At 35.6% G+C, this 12675-nt stretch overlaps 1 long non-coding RNA gene and 1 pseudogene across 1 annotated transcript in view; both read right to left on the reverse strand.

Moving 5' to 3' along the window:
• Window positions 1–808: 808 nt before the first annotated feature.
• Window positions 809–926, reverse strand: LOC116569783 (annotated as a pseudogene).
• A 10071-nt stretch (window positions 927–10997) lies between these two features.
• Window positions 10998–12675, reverse strand: part of LOC116569226 — a 54827-nt gene continuing 53149 nt past the window's right edge. Inside the window, exon 3 of the long non-coding RNA XR_004276928.1 lies at window positions 10998–11157. This is a non-coding gene — a long non-coding RNA (uncharacterized LOC116569226). The remainder of the gene's footprint in view (window positions 11158–12675) is intronic.

Raw genomic sequence — 12675 nt, forward strand, 5'->3', positions numbered from 1 at the left:
TTTTTCTTTTTTTAAGAAATATTTTATTTATTTATTTGAGAGAGACAGAGAGAGAGAGCACAAGCCCGAAGGTGGGGGAGAAGCAGACTCCCTGTCGAGCAGAGAGCCCAATGTAGGACTCGATCCCAAGAGTCCCTGGGATTATGACCTGAGTGAGGGCAGATGCTTAACTGACTGAGCCTCCCAGGTGTGCTGCAATTTTTCAAAGTATGTAATAATATATATTCTCTGTTACTATATTTAGCTATACTTTTTCTTATTATATAATATTCTGCTGGGAAAATATATCACAATGTTGTCATTTTGTGGATGAACATTTGAGTTGTGTCTAGTTTTTTTTTTTCCTTTTAAACACAATTTTTCTATAATTATAATGAAAGCATAATATTGAATGAATAAAAGCAGGGGGCATCAGACTAGATGATACCACTTGCATAAAGCTCAAAAACAAGAGAAACTTTGTGGTATCTTGCTTGGGGGGGTATATATATATATAAAGAAAACTAATTTTTTTTATACTTTTTTTTTTAAAGATTTTATTTATTTATTTTACAGAGAGAAATCACAAGTAGATGGAAAGGCAGGCAGAGAGAGAGAGAGAGAGGGAAGCACGCTCCCCGCTGAGCAGAGAGCCCGACGCGGGGCTCGATCCCAGGACCCTGAGATCATGACCTGAGCCGAAGGCAGCGGCTTAACCCACTAAGCCACCCAGGCGCCCCGAAAACTAATTTTTAAGTAACAAAATGTTACACATAAAACGCATGAAAGTGATTATTGCTGAGGATAAGATGGAGGAAGCACACTGATTTAACAGTATTTATAAAATGATTTTAAAAATATATTTATGGTGAGTTCAAGAAGGTCCCTTTTTAAACTGATAAGAACAGATACTACACTTGATCTTAGCCAAAAGGCCGAGAAGCGATGAGAAGGTCCCTTTTTAAAATGTGCTTTATATCTTATGTAATATTTTGTATGTATAAGGTGTTAAATATTTTCAAAATTAGAAAATATATTATTATATTTGTTTTTTTTAATATTTTATTTATTTATTTGACACAGAGAGAGAGAGATCACAAGTAGGCAGAGGTAGGCAGAGAGAGAGGTGGAAGCAGGCTCCCTGCTGAGCAGAGAGTCTGATGTGGGGCTCGATCCCAGGACTCTGGGATCATGACCTGAGCCAAAGGCAGAGGCTTTAACCCACTGAGCCACCCAGGCGCCCCTATATTTGTTTTTCAAACCAACTCTGTGAGGCAGGCTGAGTAGATACAATTGCCCTTGTTTTACAGATGAAGGAAAATGATATTTGAGTAATTTTCACAAGGTCTAGTTGATGGTAAATTTTGGGGAAGGACTAGAAACTTCTGTTCATTAATCAATCAATTAATTAATTCAATAAACCTTTCCTCTACTCCTCCTCCTCTCTGGGAGAGGCACTACCATCCATCTAATGCCTCGGCTACTAACCTGAGAATCATTCATAATGCTTCTCTATTTCTACAACTAATTAGTTACCAATTCCTACTAATATTATCTCCTTAATAGACTTAAGTCAGTTCCTTTCTCATTATTCCCAGGGGCATGACCTTATAGATTAATCTATCTTCATTTTACCCTCAGATTGAGACAACCACCTTTTACCTTGTCACCAGTCAATTATTACAGTCTTATCTCAATCAAATCCATTGTCAGAGGGAAAACCAGAGTGCCCGTTTTCACATGTGACTCTGGCTTCCATTCTGAATATTTTTTTAATGGCTCCATATTCCCTCCAGGATGAATTTGATGCTTCTCATTATGGCACTACAAAGCCCTCCACCGCCTGGCTCCTGTTGATGTCTCTAGATTGGTTTCTTACTATTCCACCAGCTCATGCAATACACTTTAACTACTTGCTGGTTTCCAAGACATAGACTCTTTTTTTTTTTTTTTTTTAATTTTTTATTTGATTCAAAGACACAGACTCTTTTAAAGATACTCACGGGCCCTGGAAATAATTATTTTTGGAAATCTATATCTTATCAGACATATTACAGTAAGCCCACATTCCACAAGAAGAATAGCTTACAAAAAACTAAGATTTGAGCAGAGTTGTAGTTGACTGATTGACATAATACCACCTTTTATAAAACTGAATTAAATTAATCATTCATTCAACACTTACTAGGTGGCTACTAAGGCTAGTTTTTATTTTAGGTTCTGAAATTCTTCAGTCTACAAAAGATAAGTTTCTACTTTTGTAGAGTGTACATTCTATGTTTTAATTATATTTTGCTATGTTTAGTTCATGGTTGATTTAATTTAAAAATTTTCCCCTTTTATATTTCACAACCAAAAAAACCCCCAAACCAAAACCAAAACAAAAATACCCCAATAGTTTTTTTAGGTCTCAAACATTTTTGCCGTCCTTTGAAAACTCATAGGCTTTTAGCACCATGCCTCTGGTACAGTCTACTGGTAAAGTAGCCCAGTTAAGGTACTATCATCACACCTGTCCCCAAACTTTCACATGCTGCTCCCTTTGCCTGTCACAATTTTCTACTCCATTCCCTACTCCTTGAAACTCAGTTGAATTTATTTACCTATCTAACTCTTAACTTGTCTTTCCAGAGGAAACTCAGACTTTTGCCAGAAATCTTTCCCTAACATACAGCCCTACCCCCAAGCCAGAACAAATCCAATAAAACTGTATCATATTGATTTCTTGCTCAAAATCTTTGACATTCTATCATGCTTAGAATAAAATCCAGAGTCCTTACTATGATTCTTATGAGATTTTATGTAATTTCACCATTGGCTAACTTTCCTAGTTCATCTCCCTCTAAACTTCTGATTCCTTCCTCTGTTCCAGTTACAGTAGCTCTCCTGAGTTTTGACACATGCCAAATATGCTCCTGTCCCAGGAACTTTGCATTTGCTGTTATTTCAGCTTGAAATGTGCTTCTTCACACACTAGCATGAGTTGCTTCCTTACTTCATTCTAAAATCTGCTCAAAACCTGCCTCTTTGAAAAGCCTTCCCTAAACATTCTCTCTAAAAGAGTAACTTTCCTGTTACTTTCTTCTTTCCAGATTTCTCAAAAAAAAAAAGATTTATTTATTTATTTATAGAGAGACAGAGAGTAGGAGGAAGGGGGAAGGACAAAAAGAATGGAATCTTAAGCAGGCTCCACTACCAGCAGGAGCCCAATGCAGGGCTTGATCTCATGACCCTGAGATCATGACCTGAGCAGAAATCAAGAGTCAGATGCCTAACCAACTAAGCCACACAGGCACTCCTTCTTTCTAGACTTTTTAGTTTCTTTGTTTCATTATTCTGACATTATATTACATATTTGGTTGTTTATTGTCTGTCTTACTCAGAATAATGTATATCTACATAATCTTGCCTGTTTTGTTAACTGCTAAATTGCAGCATCTACAAGTGTGTCCAACACATAGTAAGTGATTAATATCTGTATTTGGATGACCGAATGGCACTAAGCACAATAAGCTATAGTTTCTGTAGATATTATACTCAGGGAGACCTGTGTTCCTTTATGCCTTCTTATAGCATGCTGCATTAATGAAAATCAGTTTATTTGCTCCTTTTCCCCACTTTACTGTCAACTGTTGAAGCACAGAAACTGTCTTAATGCTTCTGATACTGTGGGACTCTAGTAGGCTCAATGAACATTTGGCATGAAAAATGCACTGAGTGATTGATCTTCACTGTGCAAGGGATTGCACTAGGTGTTCAGAATTTAAATTTTTTTATCAGTCTGGAATAAGCACCAATTAGCAAATGCAGATGGCCTAATCACATTGACCAACCTTCCCCATAATGCTTTCCGGTACTTTCCCAACGTGCTCACCCAGTGCTTGATAACTCTCCCCTCTGTTGTTTCCCCTAAACAGAGTTCAGTACCTCTACCTTATGGCAATAGTCATGATTCCTGTTACAATACTCTTAAATAAAGCCTTCCTTGCTAAATTGTCTGTAGTGTAACTTTCCTTTCATAGTTCCCATCATAGGTCTTTGTTCTCTCTTCAGTTTCTGTTGCCCTGTAACGTAGTAGGAACCAATTTATTCATTTCCTTTACAAAACCTAGTATCAAACTTGAGGCACAGTATAGACCCCCCTTTTTTTAAGCTGTGTAGAAAATAAACATCTTGCAGACCTCCTAACCTACGGAAACATCTTTTTATTTAAAACGTGTACCCAAAAGAGATATTTTATAACTGGTACTTTTTAAAAGATTATCTTCAAATAAAAATGCAAATTTGAGACATTATTGTAGAAATTTTAACCCTGAGATTGTATGTCCTGTCTCCTTCCAAGTTTTCCAGAGATCCTGGGAAAACTAGTTTGAGAAACTAGTTGGAGCTGCTACCAGTTCTCTTCCTGGTGAAATAGCTATTTTTTCCCAAAATAGGTGGTAATAGGTCACCTTGATTTTTAACTCTCTATTTGGAATTTTGTTTTAACTTTCTATTCTAGTTACAGTGCTTTAATAGCCAAAAAAAAAAAAAAAAGAAAGAAAGAAAGAAAAGAAAAGAAAGACTAGGAGAATCACTGACCCACAAAGGAAATTTCTATTAAAGAATCCTGACTTTTAACATGTAAAGCTATAATTTAGAATTTCCTTTATTTATTTTTTTATCTACTCTGTGGTGTACATATTTAAAGTTCCATTTTGCCCTCTAAGTGTGTAAACTGGCCATTGATGCAAACTGTTAATCAGCCTCTGCGCTCTCCTTTCAGAAACGACTGTCTTTATCAAATGGCCTCGATGCGTAACAACTGGCAGATAAATGTCTGGGATTACTGCATACTACTTAAACAAATGATTTGCCCATATAGACCCAGGGATTCATGGTTTTAAGTATGAATGTTTACTTGAATAGTAGGAAAAAACTCCTAATAGGTTGATTTTTGCCTATAATGAATACTTTTTTTTTTTAAAGATTTTATTTATTTATTTGATAGAGATCACAAGTAGGCAAAGAGGCACACACAGAGAGAGAGGAAGGGAAGCAGGCTCCCCGCTGAGCAGAGAGCCAAATGCGGGGCTCGATCCCAGGATCATGACCTGAGCTGAAGGCAGAGGCTTTAACCCACTGAGCCACCCAGGCACCCCTATAATGAATACTTTTAAAAGCTGCTTCTTCAAAGAAAAGTTCCATCTGTGTCTTAATTAGTATTAACTTCTATCAACACTACACAGGTTTTTTTTGGGGGGTGGGGCTCGTCTGTATATAAGATACAAATAATATATCTGAAAATTTCCTAGGATGAATGGTAGAACCTATCATAGAAAATCCTAAAACAAATGGTCAAATTCCTCATACAACTTTATTTCTTTAGATTCATGTTCATTCCTTTATAAAATTAATTACCCAGACAGGTCCTGAACAAAACAATAGAGATAGCTGTTTAATGCTTGCCAGCTAGTATTAATAATTTATGATTTAAAAGAACTCAAGCATAATGCATACACGATTTACAGAAATCTGGACATATGGAAGTGGGGGGCAGGGGCGGGGGTGGAGACTTGCTGAAGTATATCCAGCACTAGGACTTTTTGTCAGGGAAGTAGTAGCTGTGAGAGAAATGCGCGGGGCAGAGGGTGGGGGAGGCGGCTGTTAGGAGGAGAATGTGACCACAGGAAAGCAAAAGCAACTAAAATATATATTCTGTTCAGGGTTGTGAAAGCCAAGAATGCACAGCTGAAGGAATTCCTGAGATACCAACTGAAAGATTTGTGGATTTCAGGTTGTTGATGTTAAATCTAAATACACTGGGATGAAATAGTTGGTGGATTTTTTTCCCCTTTATGCAGTTTCTTTTGCATGTTCCTGATCCATGCATGTGGGATGTGATCCATAAATGTGAATTTAAAAAACAGGAATCTTCTGTCCCTAATTCTATTGAAAAGTACACATGTGTTAGCTTTTCAACTCTGAAGAGAAAGGTAAAATCAGTGTCGTTTAAGGCAGCAGTGGCTTTAATGAGGGTGAGTCATGGCACTCACCGAGGCAAACCTATTTATTTTTATTACACAACATGTTTAACTGGGACCATTTTAAAAAGGCCAAATGACAGACAGGGGCCAAGTTTAGATGCATCCTCAGTAGACAGCTGGCATGCCCTGCCAGAACAGGATTTAGAGGAGTGTAGCTGGGAAGAAATAGCCAACAATTGGGGGAAGGGGAAAGTGGAGAAAAATAAACTCCTTTAAGAAAGTACCAAAAAAAAAAAAAAAAAAAAAAAAAAACAGGTCACAGTAATTTCCCTTAGGACTAAAATGTGTGACATAGCTTTTGCATTAAATCAGAAATTTCAGAGTAAGAGGAACTAGGAAAGAATCTAAACCATGGGGAATAATGTCGCTATTGTCTTTGGGAGGGCTCAAATAAAAAGTTACTGCGTGTTTTCTAAACCAACTGGCTTAATGGTGTGATATTTCTCAAAAAGAACTTGCTTCTAGGAAAAAGGAATTAGGTTTGTTTTCCCATCTCACATTCAATTACCCTAGTAATTTGATAACTAATCAGCTCAGGTGCATATGGTGAAAAGAAACTTCCTTGTCCTGTGGCAAAAAAAGGTATTCCAACACTTATCAGATGACCCAATATTGGACACATGACATCATGAAAGCAAATTCACTGTTGACCATTCCCAAAAGTTATGATGCTGTTTCTAGCTTCTTCTAAAAACGACAGTCCTGTCTATAGTTAGCCTTTCCAAAGATGCCACTGGCCTGCCTTTAAACTAAGCGATAGTTAAGGGCACAAGTTTGCATATAGGCTTGAGGATCTTCCCTTGAAAACATTTTACTTTTTATTTTTCCAGAAGCAATATATAAAAAAAAAAATTGCCCAAGCCTAAAACAAGTGAACAGCTCCCCAGAAATAAATGGTGTACTTCTAAGATGCAGTAATTCCAAAAGAGTCAAGGGCTTCATGTACTAAAGAAACACAGAATAGAATCAAGGGCACCTTCTTGATCTGCACTCTAGAGGCTGCAGGGAAAGTTGGAGTTGCACTAGCTAAACACCCTGGGAGAGAGAGAAGTTGCTGCATGCAGATCCTCAGGGATACAGAGGAAAGAAATGATGCCTCTGTATTGTCAGGAACTAACACATTGCCTGGAACTCAATGAATTTTTGGTGAAATAATAAGGATGACTTTTGATATGGCAGTTATGAATAATTCCACACAGTACAAAAAGTTGCTACAGATAATTAAAGTTAACTATAAAATGATATAAAAGTTTTCCAGTAAGTTGAAACTTGTGTAGTTGTAATGTCTCAATACATTACATTTTGGAAGAAGATGGTAGAAATAAAATGGTGAAAATGATATAAAGTGACTTTTTAAAAATGAATGCATAAAAGATGAGAAGTTTACTCTATGTTTGGTGATGCCTTTCTAATTCTGAATTACTTCAAGATAATTATTTCTTTGATGACACACGTATTTTCCACATTTATATATTTGATGTATATCCTTTTAATATATTTTTCCTAACAGTGAACAAAAAGAGTCTTTATAAATTAAAAAATCTAAATAAAAACATAGTCATTCCTAATAAACTGATGCTCTGAAATATGAATGCTGTAGGTCAATGACTATATCAAAACATTAGGATTTTGAGAATATACATCTATTTAATACATAAAGCAATACATTTATAGCACAGAATGTTGAAGTAAATGTGGGGAAAGATTTCCTTAAATAATTTCACAGTCACTCTGTGTATATAAAGATGATTCTCAGGTCAGCCCCCCTGATTAATAGGGAGAGAAAAAGAGAGAGAATTAATTATTGTGCATTAAGAACTTTTTAATTTCTTAGACTGGCTGCTGAAAGAAGAGTCGGTGGGGCCCAGAGTAACATAAACAGTGAGTGAGGAAGGAGGAGCACATAGAATACAGGAAGAGAGGACCTAGGGAAAGTGTCTCAATAATGGAGAATGACTTGAGGATGTAAAACACAGGGGATTTCATCTTGAACTAGAAGTTGCCTGTTATAGGAAAGCTCTATTTTTAATTTCTTGAGGAATCTCCACACTGTTCTCCAAAGTGGCTGCACCAACTTGCATTCCCACCAAGAGTGTAAGAGGGTTCCCCTTTCTCCACATCCTCTCCAACACATGTTGTTTCCTGTCTTGCTAATTTTGGCCACTCTAACAGGTGTAAGGTGGTATCTCAATGTGGTTTTAATTTGAATCTCCCTGATGGCTAGTGATGATGAACTTTTTTTCACGTGTCTGATAGCCATTTGTATGTCTTGATTGGAGAAATGTCTGTTCATATCTTCTGCCCATTTTTTTGTATGATTGTCTGTTTTGTGTGTGTTGAGTTTGAGGAGTTCTTTATAGATCCTGGATATCAGCCTTTTGTCTGTACTGTCATTTGCAAATATCTTCTCCCATTCCATGGGTTGCCTCTTTGTTTTGTTGACTGTTTCCTTTGCTGTGCAGAAGCTTTTGATCTTGATTGCACTACTGGGTATTTACCCCAAAGATACAGATGTAGTGAAAAGAAGGGTCATCTGTACCCCAATGTTTATAGCAGCAATGGCCACAGTCGCCAAACTGTGGAAAGAACCAAGATGTCCTTCAACGATGAATAAATAAGGAAGATGTGGTCCATATACACTATGGAGTATTATGCCTCCATCAGAAAGGACGAATACCCAACTTTTGTAGCAACATAGACGGGACTAGAAGAGATTATGCTGAGTGAAGTCAGTCAAGCAGAGAGAGTCAATTATCTTATGGTTTCACTTATTTGTAGAGCATAACAAATAGCATGGAGGACAAGGGGAGATGGAGAGGAGAAGGGAGTTGAGGGAAATTGGAAGGGGAGGTGAACCATGAGAGACTATGGATGCTGAACAACAATCTGAGAGTTTTGAAGGGGCAGGGGGTGGGAGGTTGGGGGAACCAGGTAGTGGGTATTAGAGAGGGCACAGATTGCATGGAGCACTGGGTGTGCAGCAAAAACAATGAATACTGTTATGCTAAAAAGAAATAAAAAATTAAAAAAAAAAAAAAGAAGAATTTGCCGTTATGCAAACCTGAAAAAATAAACCTTGCCTTTGTCTTCAGACTTTCAGAGTTTGGTAGAGACAGTGTCATTTTTTATCACAACTAAAAAATTTTGTTATATACTATAGTATTTATTTTTAACATGTATTGCTTTGACACTCTGAGAAAGTTTTTATTGTGGAAAATTTCAGTAACATAAAAAGGTAGAGATCAATATAATTAAGTTATCACTGAACTTACATAACAATCAACTCATAGTTGATTTTGGTTTTAAAACTGCATCCTCCACTGCCTACCTGCCCTGGTCTATTTTGAAACCAATGCCAAACATTGTATCATTTTATTCATAAATATTTTAGTGTATTTCTTTAAAAAAAAGAACTTCATAAAAAACTCTCATGATACCATAATAATACATATATTTTACCAATAATTTAATAATCATCTAGCCAGTTCTCAAATTTTCCTAATTGTCTCATAAATGTTTTTAACTGTCTTTCACGTTCAGATCCAAATAAGGTCTAAATTTTGCAGTTGACTGATGTATGCCTTAAATTTCTTTTACTCCAAAGTTTTCCTTTCCATCTATTTCCTTTTTTCTGTAAATTTACATGTTTATAAAAATGGACTATATGTCCATTAGAATCTAGATCATCATTAGTAAATAATCACAAAATTTTGAATTTTACAAAGTAGATGAGAAACTGTATCTTATTGGATTTTAACTTACCTTATTATGTGTGATATTGAGCATCTTTTCACATATTTGAGAGCCACGTCTTGTGATCTTTTTTATGATCTTATTATGCATATTTCTTGTCCATTATTCCAGTGTATTATTGATTATTCTCTTATTTTAGAAGCTCTTTATATATTAAGGATATTAATTCTTTGTGACATAAATTAAAAATAATTTTTGTCCCAGTTTGTCACTTGTTTTTTTTTATTTTGCTGTCATGGCTGTGTGTGTGTGTCTGTTTATGTGTGTCTTGATATAGCAAATACAATTTTATTTTTATGTAGTCCACTATGTTGGAGCCTATATAGTGTAAAGAGTCTGGCTCAAATCTCTCTTTTCTTAGAGCCAAGCTATTATTATCTTGAGTTTTTCTTCCTTTCTTTTTTTAATCTCAGTTTCATTTATTAACAAATAAAATTGTCAGATATTTATTAACAAATAAAATTGTCAGATATTTAAGGTGTACATCATGGTGATCTGATGTATGTATACACTGCGAAGGAATTCCCCCCCATCTAGTTAGTTAATACATCATCTCACACATTTCTTTCTTTCTGTGTGTGTATGAGAACAGTTATGTTCTATCCTCATAGCAAATTTCTTTATACAATAGAGTGTTATCAGCTATATATATTTATTTGTGGAATAAATTGATACATTGACTTTACCTACCTTGTAGAATTTTTCTGAGTATGAAATAAGCTTACCTGTGTAGAACGTCATCACTTCCTGGATATTATAGCTACTGAACAGCAAAAATAGCTGTTCAATAAATACTAGTTCTCTCTTTCCAACACCTTTTTCTCTACTCTATGTACACAGCCTAATGATATAGAATGAATCATGTATTTGTCTTGAGATTCTAGGGAAGAATAGCTTTTCCTTGGGTAAGGTCAGTGTATGTCAAATACTGTCCCAGGAACCTGAGCTGCATCTCTTAACCTTTTCCAGATTATAAAAAAATCTCGTTAGATTGCCAAAATGAACTGGGATATTTACTGGCTCTTATGAAGCATGACTTACCAGGTTAATTTAAGAGCTCAAGTGTTTCAGAGGACATTTGTCAATTGGATTAGAAACATCTCTACTAACCAGCAGACCTTATCATAGCATTACCTGGCTTTATAATTAGAGATTACTGGGAGTAATGGAGGGAAATTAATAAGGTAATGATAAAAATATTGATGAATATTGCTCTTTTGATGGATGTAAAAACTGATTTACCTTTCAAGGCTGCAAGAAGCTCTTGCTGATTCTGTATGACGTTGCCTGCTTGTAAGGAGACATAATATAAATGTCCACCATCCACTGTGTGCTCAAAAACCATTCATGAGTTAAGAAAACTGGATCCAGTTTAATCTGAAGATTTCTTGGAAAGTATCTGTAAAGAAAAAACAAACTTTTTGATAAATCAAATTAAGAAGGGAGACATATGTTTAACTTCAGAAAATATTTATTTAGATACAGTTTTTAACACATATATAAGAATCATGGAGTTAATTACATATGAATACATTCTCATTAAAGTAGGTTTTGAAGGACTTTTACTTGAAATCGTCTTGTTAACAGTTAGACATTTTAGCCATTTCATTGATCACCATGGAATTAACCCCTCAAATTAGTCTGGATCAGTGTGGATTTACATTAAAAACTACAAAAGTTGGTCTATAGACATGACAGACATGGCAAAAGAAATTAACACTTCAAAACACTACCAATTTGGTGACCTACTTTTAAGGAAGATTAACCTTTAGTGAGGATGTGAAACTAAGTTAAATTCCAGTTAAATACAAATATTTTTCTTCACATACTGAGTCACCTGGTTCAGACCCTGCAGGGTGCAGTGTTACCTTGCTTGGTGAACTGCATAATTATTTATAGAATTTCTCAGTATTAAGCTTACCCCTTATCTAACTTTACACAGGCAGTCTAGTTAGTGACTCTCATAGAGGTATCCTGCTGTATAATATGGTCCCACATGGTAGGTCAGGGCCCAGATGCCCCTTTTTCCATTCTTTGTTGATGGTTTGAAAATATCAGGACAATGACTGCATGCCACATTGATTTTAGAATTCCTAATCTAATGTCTCTACAGGGGGCTCTAATTCCATATAATGTGTATAAAACACAGAGATAAATGTTACTTATTATTGAGAATGGAAGTTCAAGGACCTATTGTGAAGCTTTGTACTTATTGATAGAATTCTAAAACTAGGTTATAAAAAAAGTCATTTCTTGATGAAGCATTAATGATAAATAACAAGCCTTTAGGAGGCTAAAATACTTAACACTCAAAGACATTTGCATTTGAAGCATTTTAAGAATATGAACTAATGGAATGCAAATTGTATTTCTCATAGGGTACAGTTATTAGTTCCACGATGAAACTGATTTAGTGTTAATTGAGTGAAATCTTTTAAGTTCTTAAAAGTAACAATTTGTGTGTGTTTTAAAGAGAATGATTTTTTGACTTAGATAATGTATATGGTTGACATTAGGCCAATTAGACATGTTTCTCTTGCTTAAGAATAGAGGAAGAGAAAAACTTCATGGAAACACAATGGTGAGAACATTTTCTTACTGATCAAAGTAGAAATGAATAGGAAAAGAGAAGAAAGTGATAGTGGTGTCATCTAAGGGAAAGCCTCCTGGAGCCAGACAGACCCAGATAAAGTCCAGATTAAGCTGTCCATTTTCTCTGAAGGTCAAACATTATCCTAAAAATAGCCTTAAGAAAATTCTTTAGGATAACTAAGATGCAAAAAAGTTTGAGGGACTGATGCCAGGCTGGCAATGTATTAATTTGCAATTAGAATTGGGACTATCATATGGTACTAGAATACTGTATTGTATTCTAGTATTGTATTCTCTCGCTATAGTCAAGCTCTGTAGGCAAAAC

This window comes from Mustela erminea, chromosome 11 (assembly GCF_009829155.1).
Source record: "Mustela erminea isolate mMusErm1 chromosome 11, mMusErm1.Pri, whole genome shotgun sequence".
In the NCBI taxonomy this organism is placed as follows: Eukaryota; Metazoa; Chordata; class Mammalia; order Carnivora; family Mustelidae; genus Mustela; species Mustela erminea.